The sequence below is a fragment of the Rhinopithecus bieti genome, unplaced genomic scaffold, assembly GCF_001698545.2.
Source record: "Rhinopithecus bieti isolate Rb0 unplaced genomic scaffold, ASM169854v2 scaffold_23748, whole genome shotgun sequence".
Classification (NCBI taxonomy): Eukaryota; Metazoa; Chordata; class Mammalia; order Primates; family Cercopithecidae; genus Rhinopithecus; species Rhinopithecus bieti.
The window spans coordinates 464,664-474,972 of record NW_016811596.1 but is presented as its reverse complement, the minus strand read 5'-3'; the positions used below and the strand labels follow the sequence as shown (position 1 = coordinate 474,972).

Genomic DNA, 10,309 nt, shown 5'->3' with positions numbered 1-10,309 from the left:
CCCGCCTCGGCCTCCCAAAGTGCTGGGATTACAGGCTTGAGCCACCGCGCCCGGCCTATTTATTTTTTCTACTTTGCTTTCTGTTAATTTCACATCTTGAGAAATATAATAGGATTTATTTTAAAATCTCTTGTTATTTCAATAGCAGTGATATTTGATGGCTTTCCTAAACCAACTTATTTTATATAATCTCACTCATTAAAAACTGTCAATTTAGGGTTGAAAAAAGTTGTTGAGATACTACATTTTATATTTTGTTAACAGGTTATTGAAGATATATATGAAAAGAGATTGTCAAATCAAGGTAGGAATGAGTTTAAATTTTATGCAATGTGATTGGGGTGGACCAAGTTGGATCTTGGCTGAATTTCTATGTGGTCATAACTTGAACCTTTTTTTCTGTTTCAAAATGGTCATCAGGGAAATGGTGACTAGAAAAACTTTACGTGCTGAAGAGTCATAAATTATTTTTTGCCTAATAACTTTTGGCTCAGATTAGAGGTATCAAATCCCATAGTGTTTATTTGGATTTAGATGGAATTTGAGAAAAGTAAACATGAAGGTTTTATTTCAGTTCAACTAGTATTAATTTTCTTATTTCTGATTCACCTTTTAAAAATATTCTTTAAAAGTTATGAAAGTAAGACAATATTAAATTTACAATACTGCAGCATATGTATGTAATATATAAAATGTATAATAATAAACACAAGTGATAAAAATTATTTTTGAGCAATATACTGTAAGGGGTAAGTTTCAATAAATCATCTTTTCTGCCCCTAATCCCTGGTTCATGTATATGATTCATATACATCTGTTCTATTCCCCACCCCTTCATGTTTTTTCAAACACAAAAGGGTTTGTACTCTACATGCTATTTTTTCATTATGCTTCTTTTAAAAAATTTAGTAATGTGTCTTAGGCATCTTTTTATATATGCACCTGCAGACATGTATGCCCAGTGAGTATTTTAAAAAGATATTTGACTGAATGAGTCAAAGGCCATCTTCAGGATTTTGTCCTTTATTTGGAAAACAGTAGGAATTAAGAAGAGTTGTAAGCACAGTGGTATTTGAAAAAGAGAATTTTTTTTTTTCTACTTTTTTTGAGACAGGGTTTCACCATGTTGGCCAGGCTGGTCTCAAACTCCTGGCCCCACGTGATCCACCCGCCTCAGCCTCCCAAAGTGCTATGCTGGGATTACAGGCATTAGCCACTGCACCCAGCAAGAATTTGGATTTGGAGGTAGCAAGAGTAAGGGAATTAGTTAGATGAGCATTGTAGTAGTCAGCTTCAAGATGTCATAGATTTGACTTGCGTGGAAAGTTGGGAGAGAAATTGTCCATTTGAGAAAGATAGAAGTGGAAAGACTTGATGTTTGGATGTGGCAGATATGGGAAAAGGAGGAATCAAAGAAGACCCTAAAATTTTTTGCTTAAGTTGCTGAGTGATTAGTGATGCTATTACTGACTTTTGCCACGTTGTTGGGGATAGGATTGGGTGTAGATCATTATTTCACTTTTGGATATCTGGAATTCTAGCTACGTAAGAGCCATAAAGATGGAGATATGGAATAAGCAGTTGGGTATCCAGGTGTATAGCTCAAAAGAGATTGGGTTGGCTGGGTATGGTGGCTCATACGTGTAATCCCAGCACCTTGGGAGGCCGAGGTGGGCGGATTGCTTGAGCCCAGTAAGTAGTTCAGGACCAGCTTGAGCAACATGGCAAAACCCTGTGTCTAGAAAAAATACAAAAAATTAACTGGACATGGTGGCGTATGGCTGTAGCTCAGTTACTCAAGAAGATGAGATGGGAGGATCACCTGAGCCCAGGAAGTTAAGGGTGCAGTGAGCCACAATTGTACCACTGCACTCCAGCCTGGGTGACAGAGTGAGACCTTGTCTCAAGACGAACAACAAAAAGAGACTGAGTTGAGCCTACTTTGTATTAGCCACCATTTCGATGCTAACAGTACAACAGAAAACAGGGGAGATAGAGTCCCTGCTCTCCTGGAGGTTACATTCTAGTGGGTCACACAGACAGATATATGTGTCTATATATATATCTATATATAATGTAATGTCAGGAGATAGTAAGTGCTATGAATTAAAGTGTGGTTAGAGGATAATAACAAGGGCTGGTATTTCAGAATAATTAGTCAAATTCTTGCTGGAGGTAGGCCATTTGAGCAGATTTGTAACATATGGCCTGTTGGTCTGAAGGTGAGTATGAATGAAATTTCTTGAGAAAACAAAAGACGAGTGGCTGGATTTATTCTAGTATCATTTTTTTCTTCTATATTAAGGTTATACTAATTTGAAAATTATTTTGAATCTTCAGAATAGGTTTTCACTCCAGTGGAAAGTGATTGTTTATTTTTTCATTTAAACCCTTGCTATTAATATTTCTTCTTCAGAGGTGATTTTTTATAACAACCAAAAGCTGCTAATGATTTTTAAGCTGTATACATTTGGCTACTTTTTGTGTGTGTATGTGTGACAGGGTTGCTCTCTTTCACCCAGGTTTGAGTGCAGTGGTGTGATCTCAGCTCATTGCAACCTCTGCCTCCTGGGCTTAAGCGATCCCCCAACCTTAGCCTCCCGAGTAGCTGGGACCACAGGTGCAAACCACCATGCCCAGCTAATTCTTTTTGTATTTTTGGTAGAAACAGGGTTTCACCATGTTGCCCAGGCTGTTCTCACTCCTGAGCTCAAGCAGTCTGCCCGCCTTGACCTCCCAAAGTACTGGGATTATAGGGATTAGCCACCATACCCAGCCCCTATGTTATTCTTAGCTCTGAAAGAAGTAGCTGTCTTTGGCATGGCTAAGGTTTATTGTGGCACTTTTAACAGTCATTTTCTTATCTTGTACACGTTTATTATTATTATTATTTTTTCATGTTTTTTTGAGACGGAGTTTCGATCTTGTTGCCCAGGCTGGAGTGCAATGGCGCAATCTCGGCTCACTGCAACCTCCGCCTCCTGGGTTCAAGTGATTCTCCTGCTTCAGCCTCTCGAGTAGCAGGGATTACCGGCATGCTCCACCACACCCGGCTAATTTTATATTTTTTCGTAGAGATGGGGTTTCTCCACGTTTGTCAGGCCGGTCTTGAACTCCCGACTTCAGGTGATCCGCCTGCCTCGACCTCCCAAAGTGCTGGGATTACAGGCATGAGCTACCGTACCCGACCCACATTTTTTATTTCTAAGTGTCCTTCTGTAATACATAGACTGTAGTATGTATTTAAAAATTTAACATGGTAAAACCCCATCTCTACTAAAAATATAAAAATCAGCTGGGTGTGGTGGCATGCACCTGTAATCCCAGCTATTCGGGAGGCTGAGGCAGAAGAATTTCTTGAACCCGGGAGGCGGAGGTTGCAGTGAGCTGAAATTGTGCCACTGCACTGCAGCCTGGGTGACAGAGCGAGACTGTCTCAAAAAAGAAAAAAAAAATTTAAGTGACCAATTGTCTAGGCTAGATCCTGAGGAAATTATTTTGCTGCGCTATGCGCTTATGGCATTTTCAGTACTGGGGGAATGGCTTGATGTAACAGCCATGTTACTGTATGTTACATTACACAATTGATTCATTTTTGCTGTTCTTGCCATTATCAGATTTGGCAGGCTTATCTTAATGAATTCTTAATCCAAGTTTGATTTTTAAAATATTTTTAAAATAATAGTTAAGTGCTTACTATGTGCCAGATTCTGCTTTAAGCACCTTGCATTCTGCTATAAGCATCTAGCTCGTTTATTCCCACAACAACCCTATAACACTATTATTATCCTCATTTGATGGATAAGGAAACTGAAGTAGATAGGTTAAATAACTTGCCCAAGATGCTTCCCAGTAGACGCACACCAGGTATTGAATCCTCGTTCCCTGGTTCTTTTTTTTTTTATTTTTCTGCTCTGTTCTTTTATTTTTTTATTTTTTTTTATTTTTATTTTTTATTTTTTTATTTTTATTTTTTGAGACGGAGTCTTGCTCTGTCGCCCAGGCTGGAGTGCAGTGGCCGGATCTCAGCTCACTGCAAGCTCCACCTCCCGGGTTCACGCCATTCTCCTGCCTCAGCCTCCCCAGGAGCTGGGACTACAGGCGCCCGCCACCTCGCCCGGCTAGTTTTTTGTATTTTTTAGTAGAGACAGGGTTTCACCGTGTTAGCCAGGGTGGTCTCGATCTCCTGACCTCGTGATCCGCCCGTCTCGGCCTCCCAAAATGCTGGGATTACAGGCTTGAGCCACCGCGCCCGGCCCTCTTTTATTTTTTTGAGATGGAGTTTCACCCTTGTTGCCCAGGCTGGAGTGCATTGACACAGTCTCGACTCACTGCAATCTCTGCCTCCTGGGTTCAAGCAATTCTCCTGGCTCGGACTCCTGAGTAGCTGGGATTACAGGCATGTGCCACCGTGCCCTGCTAATTCTTTGTATTTTAGTAGAGACAGGGTTTCACCATGTTGGCCAGGCTAGTCTCGAACTCCTGACCTCAGGTGATCCGCCCACCTCAGCCTCCCAAAGTGCTGGCATTATAGGTGTGAGCCACCGTGCCTGGCCTTGAATACTCTGTTCTTAAATAAGAGTCCTTTGCCTTCTAGAAACCTCTTAACTAGTACACTTTGGTGTGATGTGTAATCCTGTTATGAATCAACTGAGTGGTTTTTATGCTCTCAAAAAGAGTGATTTACAGAGTAATTTACTTTTGCCAAAGTGTTTATTTTTATTTGAAATGTATGGACTCAGGCCGAGCGCGGTGGCTCAAGCCAGTAATCCCAGCACTTTGGGAGGCCGAGACAGGCGGATCACGAGGTCAGGAGTTCGAGACCATCCTGGCTAACACGGTGAAACCCCGTCTCTACTAAAAAATACAAAAGCTAGCCGGTCGAGGTGGCTGGCGCCTGTAGTCCCAGCTACTCGGGGGGCTGAGGCAGGAGAATGGCGTAAACCCGGGAGGCGGAGCTTGCAGTGAGCTGAGATCCGGCCACTGCACTCCAGCCCGGGCGACAGAGCGAGACTCCATCTCAAAAAAAAAAAAAAAAAAAAAAATGTATGGACTCTTTTATTATGAAATGTAATACAGAAAAGAGTGTAAAACAAATGTGCAGACTTACGAATTATAGTAATAACTCATAACCACCACCTAGGCCGAAAAACTCCACGAGCATTGTCAGCGTTGCAGAAGCTCTCTGCTTGTTCCTTTTTTTTATCATTGTAATATGTAAGTATGCAAACAAGAACACTATAATTTTGGTTCTTTTTCAACTTTAAATAAATAAATAGAATCACACACTATGTATTCTTTTGTGGCTAGCTTCTTTTTTTTTTTGAGATGGAGTTTCACTCTTGCCGCCCAGGCTGGAGCACAGTGGCATGATCTCTGCTCACTGCAACCTCCGCCTCCCGGCTTCAAACAATTCTCCTGCCTCAGCCTCCCGAGTAGTTGGGATTACAGGTGCCCGCCACCATGCCCGGCTAATTTTTTGTATTTTTAGTAGAGATGGGGTTTCACCATATTGGTCAGGCTAGTCTCGAACTCCTGACCTCAGGTAATCTGCATGCTCGGCCTCCCAAAGTGCTGGGATTACAGACATGAGCCACTGTGCCTGGTGTGGCTGGCTTCTTTTGTTCACTGTTATTATTTATGGTTTTAATCATCTACTTAATAGATCTAGAAGTAACTAGCTCAGAAGTTAATAATGTCAAGGCCTTTGTCTTGTCAAAAGGTTTTATTGATTTTTTCCGTATGATTGTGGTGGGGATGCCACAGCTCCAGACCTCATGTTTCACACAGTCATGTCTCAGAAGAGGAAGTTGTTGGGGTAGGTGGGAATGTAGTAGAAAAGAACTCTCATTTGTGCAGCCCCTTCTCTTTTTTCTTATCATATTTAATCATATTTAATGATACAGTAATAGACCCAGTTTGTCATACATAAATTATTCAGCTTTGGAAGGATTTAATGAAATGCATGTTAAGTCCTTGGCATAGTGCCAGGCATAATGCATGCTCTCAGTAAATACTGGTAACTTAAAAAAAAAACTGTCCAAAAATCCTTCAAATTATTTATATTTGTGGTTATTGTTTGTAACTTTTCATACTTCTTTTTTATTTATTTATTTATTTATTTATTTATTTATTTATTTTTGAGACGGAGTCTCGCTTGTCGCCCGCCAGGCTGGAGTGCAGTGGCGGGATCTCAGCTCACTGCAAGCTCCGTAGGTTCACACATTCTCCTCCTCAGCCTCTCCGAGTAGCTGGGGACTTACAGGGCGCCCACCACCCTCGCCTGGCTGGTTTTTGTATTTTTTAGTAGAGGACAGGGTTTCACCGTGTTAGCCAGGATGTCTTGAACTCACGTGAACCTCGTGATCCGCCCATCTCGGCCTCCAGAAGTGCTGGGATTACAGGCTTGAGGCCACCGCGCCCGGCCATATTTAGTTTTGAATGGGAAATCTCAGCTCTTGTCAAACCAGGCTGGAGTGCAGTGGCGACGATCTCAGCCCATTGCAACCTGCCCCCTTCCGGGGATTCAAGCAATTCTCCTGCCTCAGCCTCCTGAGTAGCTGGAACTATAGGCACATGCTGCCACACCCGGCTAATTTTTTGTATTTTAGTAGAGATGGTGTTCCACCGTGTTGCCCATGCTGGTCTCGAATCCCAGAGCTCAGGTAATCCACCCTCCTTGGCCTCCCAAAGTGTTAGGATTGCAGGCATTAGCCACCGTGCCCAGCCTTCCATACTTATCTTTAAAATTCTTCTGACGTGGTGTCTAGTTCATGGACCTGTTTTATATAAGTACACTTTCAGTTAAGCTGTTCACTTTATCTGTCTCAGAGAGTTCATTGGCAAAAGTATAAAACTCCAAATTTAATGAATACCACTGAGATTGCTAGAAGAGGAATTGAATGTTTTTCAGACTGCTTTTGCTTTATTTTGACACATCAAGACTTATTTTTCAAGGCCAGGCATGGTGGCTCATGCCTGTAATCCCAGCACTTCGGGAGGCCGAGGTGGGAGGATTACTTGAGCTCAGGAGTTTGAAACCAGTCTGGGCAACATAGTGAGACCTCATCTCTACTAAAAATCAAAAAAATTAGCTGGACGTGGTAGCACGTGCCTGTAGTCCCAGCTATTTGAGACGCTGAGTTGGGAGGATGGCTTGAGCCTGGGAGATTGAGACTACAGTGAGCTGTGTTTGTGCCACTGTACTCTAGCCTGGGCAATAGAGCAAGCTCTGCCTCCGGAAAAATAAAAAAGACTTATTTTTCACTTCTGTAGTTATAAAGGAAAGTTGGCTGCTCTACCATTTTTATACATGAGGAAACTGAATTGCAGAATGTTTAAAAGACATCAGGTGTGGTAGCTCACGCCTGTAATCCTAGCATTTTTGGAGACTGAGGTGGGTGGATCACCTGAGCTCAGGAGTTCGAGACCAGCCTGGGCAACATGGGGAAACCCCTGTCTCTACTACAAATACAAAACGTTTGCCGGGTGCAGTGGCACGTGACTGTAATCCCAGCTACTCGGGAGCCTGGGAGGCGGAGGTTGCAGTGTACCAAGATCGCACCATTGCACTCCAGGGTGGGCGATAGAGCAAGACTCTGTCTCAATAAAAAAGAAAAAAATAGAAAAAGAATGTTTAAAAGACACTGTCAAAGTAACACTGAGTCATTACTAGAACACTGGTATTCTATCTCATGAGCCAGGATTTTCTCTTTTTTATCATGAGGTCCTGTTTGTGACTGAAGAAATTAAATGTAGAGTTTTGTGTATAGTGGGCAGTCAGTGAATTCTGTTGTCTAACATACAGTTAATTCAAGTGAAATGTCTGCAGTTGGAGATCTAGAGTGTGTCACTCAAGATGGCCTATCCACTCAACATCTTGGCTGGCTGTAGAAGCCAGTAGTTAGGCAGTATTCTGTCTTAGTGCTTTTGCATAGTAAAAACCTTCATTTCATTCTCGCCGAAGTTTTGTGACATTGTATGCTCAGTGAAACTATATAAGAAATCAGAAGTCAGTAGAATAGGATTTTGACAGGATAATGGTTTCCTGGGGCATTATAAATTCATAATACATGGACATTTAATTTTCAAAGCTGGAAACTGTTATCTAGTGACAGTGTTCTGATCTATTTCCAATATTATGAAATGATAAAACTAAATTAGCGGCCATTTGTATCTGCTTCGGGACAACATATTTTGGACAAACATGACTATATCATTGTTTATTCATATAAAACAAAGTAATTCTATTTTAAAAAGACAGTATATTAAAGACAAATATCTGATATTTTTTCCACAATATTTTAGTATTTTAAGCTCACTGTCAACACTAAGAAGCAAGTGAAACATCTGATTTTCACATTTGCAGTAAACATATGTGTCCTGTGTGCTTTTAGGAAGGCATGACTCTTTAGCAAAATGTTTCCATTTGAGTATTAAATGAAAACATGTTGGTCAGTGCTTAAGAAGTTGAACTGACATAGGAAGTTGTGATCTGATATTATGAATTTTGATAGGTGAGTTGATAGGAAAACACAACATCCCTAAATGCATTTGGGTTAATAATTCCGAAATGTTTGTATTCTCTGTTTTAAACATTTTATTTATTTTTATGTTTTCAGGTTTGCTATTAGAAAGATAATGCTTTTGGAATTTAGGTAAGTCATAAGGCATTCCATTGATGAAAAAGATAACAATGTGATTTCAGTTTTAGCTAAATTTTCTGTGTATTTCTGTGAGTGACTAAGAAAATCTAAATCTGTGAAGATATGTATTTCTGTGATTGACTTATTTTGGAATATGTGTATAATAGCCTTTGTTTTCAAAGATGATGGCCCATTGTCAGAATAACTTGTATTTTGATTTTTTTCTTACTTGTTAAGGTAGCATGTGGTGAATAATTTCTGAACTCAAACTTGGTTTCTCTAGTGATCAGTGGAAATAGAGTATGTTCTATAGCTGCTTTTTTTCCCTGCCAAGCTAAAATGTTATCATCAAGGTAGCATTGTTCCAGTCTAGCTACTAGTAATATAAATATTTCAGACAAAAGATAATGTATGAATTTTAGATTGCAAAAGTAGATTAGATTATGTTACAACCAGGTCTAGCCAGTATGCTGAAAGTAAAAGCCAGGATTGTTGTTGATGATAGCTACATTTACCATTTCTCAAACAGAACACCTGTTTTGTGCTCACCACAGTGTTAAGCATTTTACATACAGAGTACTCACAACAATCCTGTGAAGTGAGTACTATCCTCAGCATTTACTGGAAACAGAAGCTGAGATCAGAGAGGTTAAATACTTTGCTCTAAGTAATTGGCAGAGCTGGGATACCAATGTCTGATGCCAAATCTCATGGTTTTCCACTTCTCTACACTTCCTTGACATCTGGTTTACATCAGAGGTCAGGGCCTATGTGTTAATAATTGTTACTCCTGCATCCACAGATTTGATCCTCACAAAAAAATGACATGAAGGAGATGGTCTTATCATTTTTATAGAGAGAAAATGAAATTTATTATGAATTAACTAGTAAGTTGAGTGCCACCTGTATCCTAAGGACTGTATTATTATTAAATGATCTTATTTAATCCTCACAACAACACCAGTAAGATCTTCCTTATTTTATAGGGGAGGAAACTGAGGCTAGAAACTGGACCCATCTGGCCCTGAGATAAATATGCTCTTTCCATCGTATCGTGCCTCCTTTCAGCGAGACAGATTAAAATCAAGAGGCTACCAATATGCAATTAGGATTAACCAGAATTCTAGAGTCCAGAAACCAAGAGAATTGCAGGAATTGAAGGAGAAAGCAACAAAACAGATTGAAAGCATCAATGACAGTGAAACTTTTTTTCTTTTTTTGAGACAGAGTCTTGCTCTGTTGCCAGACTGGAGTGCAGTGGTACGATCTCGGCTCACTGCAACCTTCACTTCCCAGGTAGAAGTGATTCTCCTGCCTCAGCCTCCTGAGTAGCTGGGATTACAGGTGTGCACCACCATGCCTGGCTAATTTTTGTATTTTTAGTAGAGACGGGGTTTCACCATGTTGGCCAGGATGATCTCGATTTCTTGACCTCGTGATTGCCCACCTCGGCCTCCCAAAGTGCTGGGATTATAGGCGTGAGCCACCGCGCCTGGCTGTGCTGCTTCTTTTAGGGAAAAACAGTAAGACAGGGAAAGCTAAGTTACCCTTTTTTCTCCATGGCCATCAAAGTCCTTTGGCTTAGTTTCTCTTGCTAACGAGGCTCTGATTTCTCCCCTGTAGCAGCAGCATCAAAACTGACAGTGAAAAATTTTTAATAGCTG

General features: G+C 40.8%; 1 protein-coding gene across 2 annotated transcripts in view; it reads left to right on the top strand.

The window, feature by feature from the left end:
* Positions 1–10,309, top strand: part of AQR (aquarius intron-binding spliceosomal factor) — a 124,608-nt gene that overhangs the window by 5,721 nt on the left and 108,578 nt on the right. For both annotated transcript variants that reach the window (XM_017894282.1, XM_017894283.1), the window contains 2 exons: positions 265–304; positions 8,622–8,657. The gene's annotated coding sequence lies outside the window, so the exon portion shown is untranslated. The remainder of the gene's footprint in view (positions 1–264; positions 305–8,621; positions 8,658–10,309) is intronic.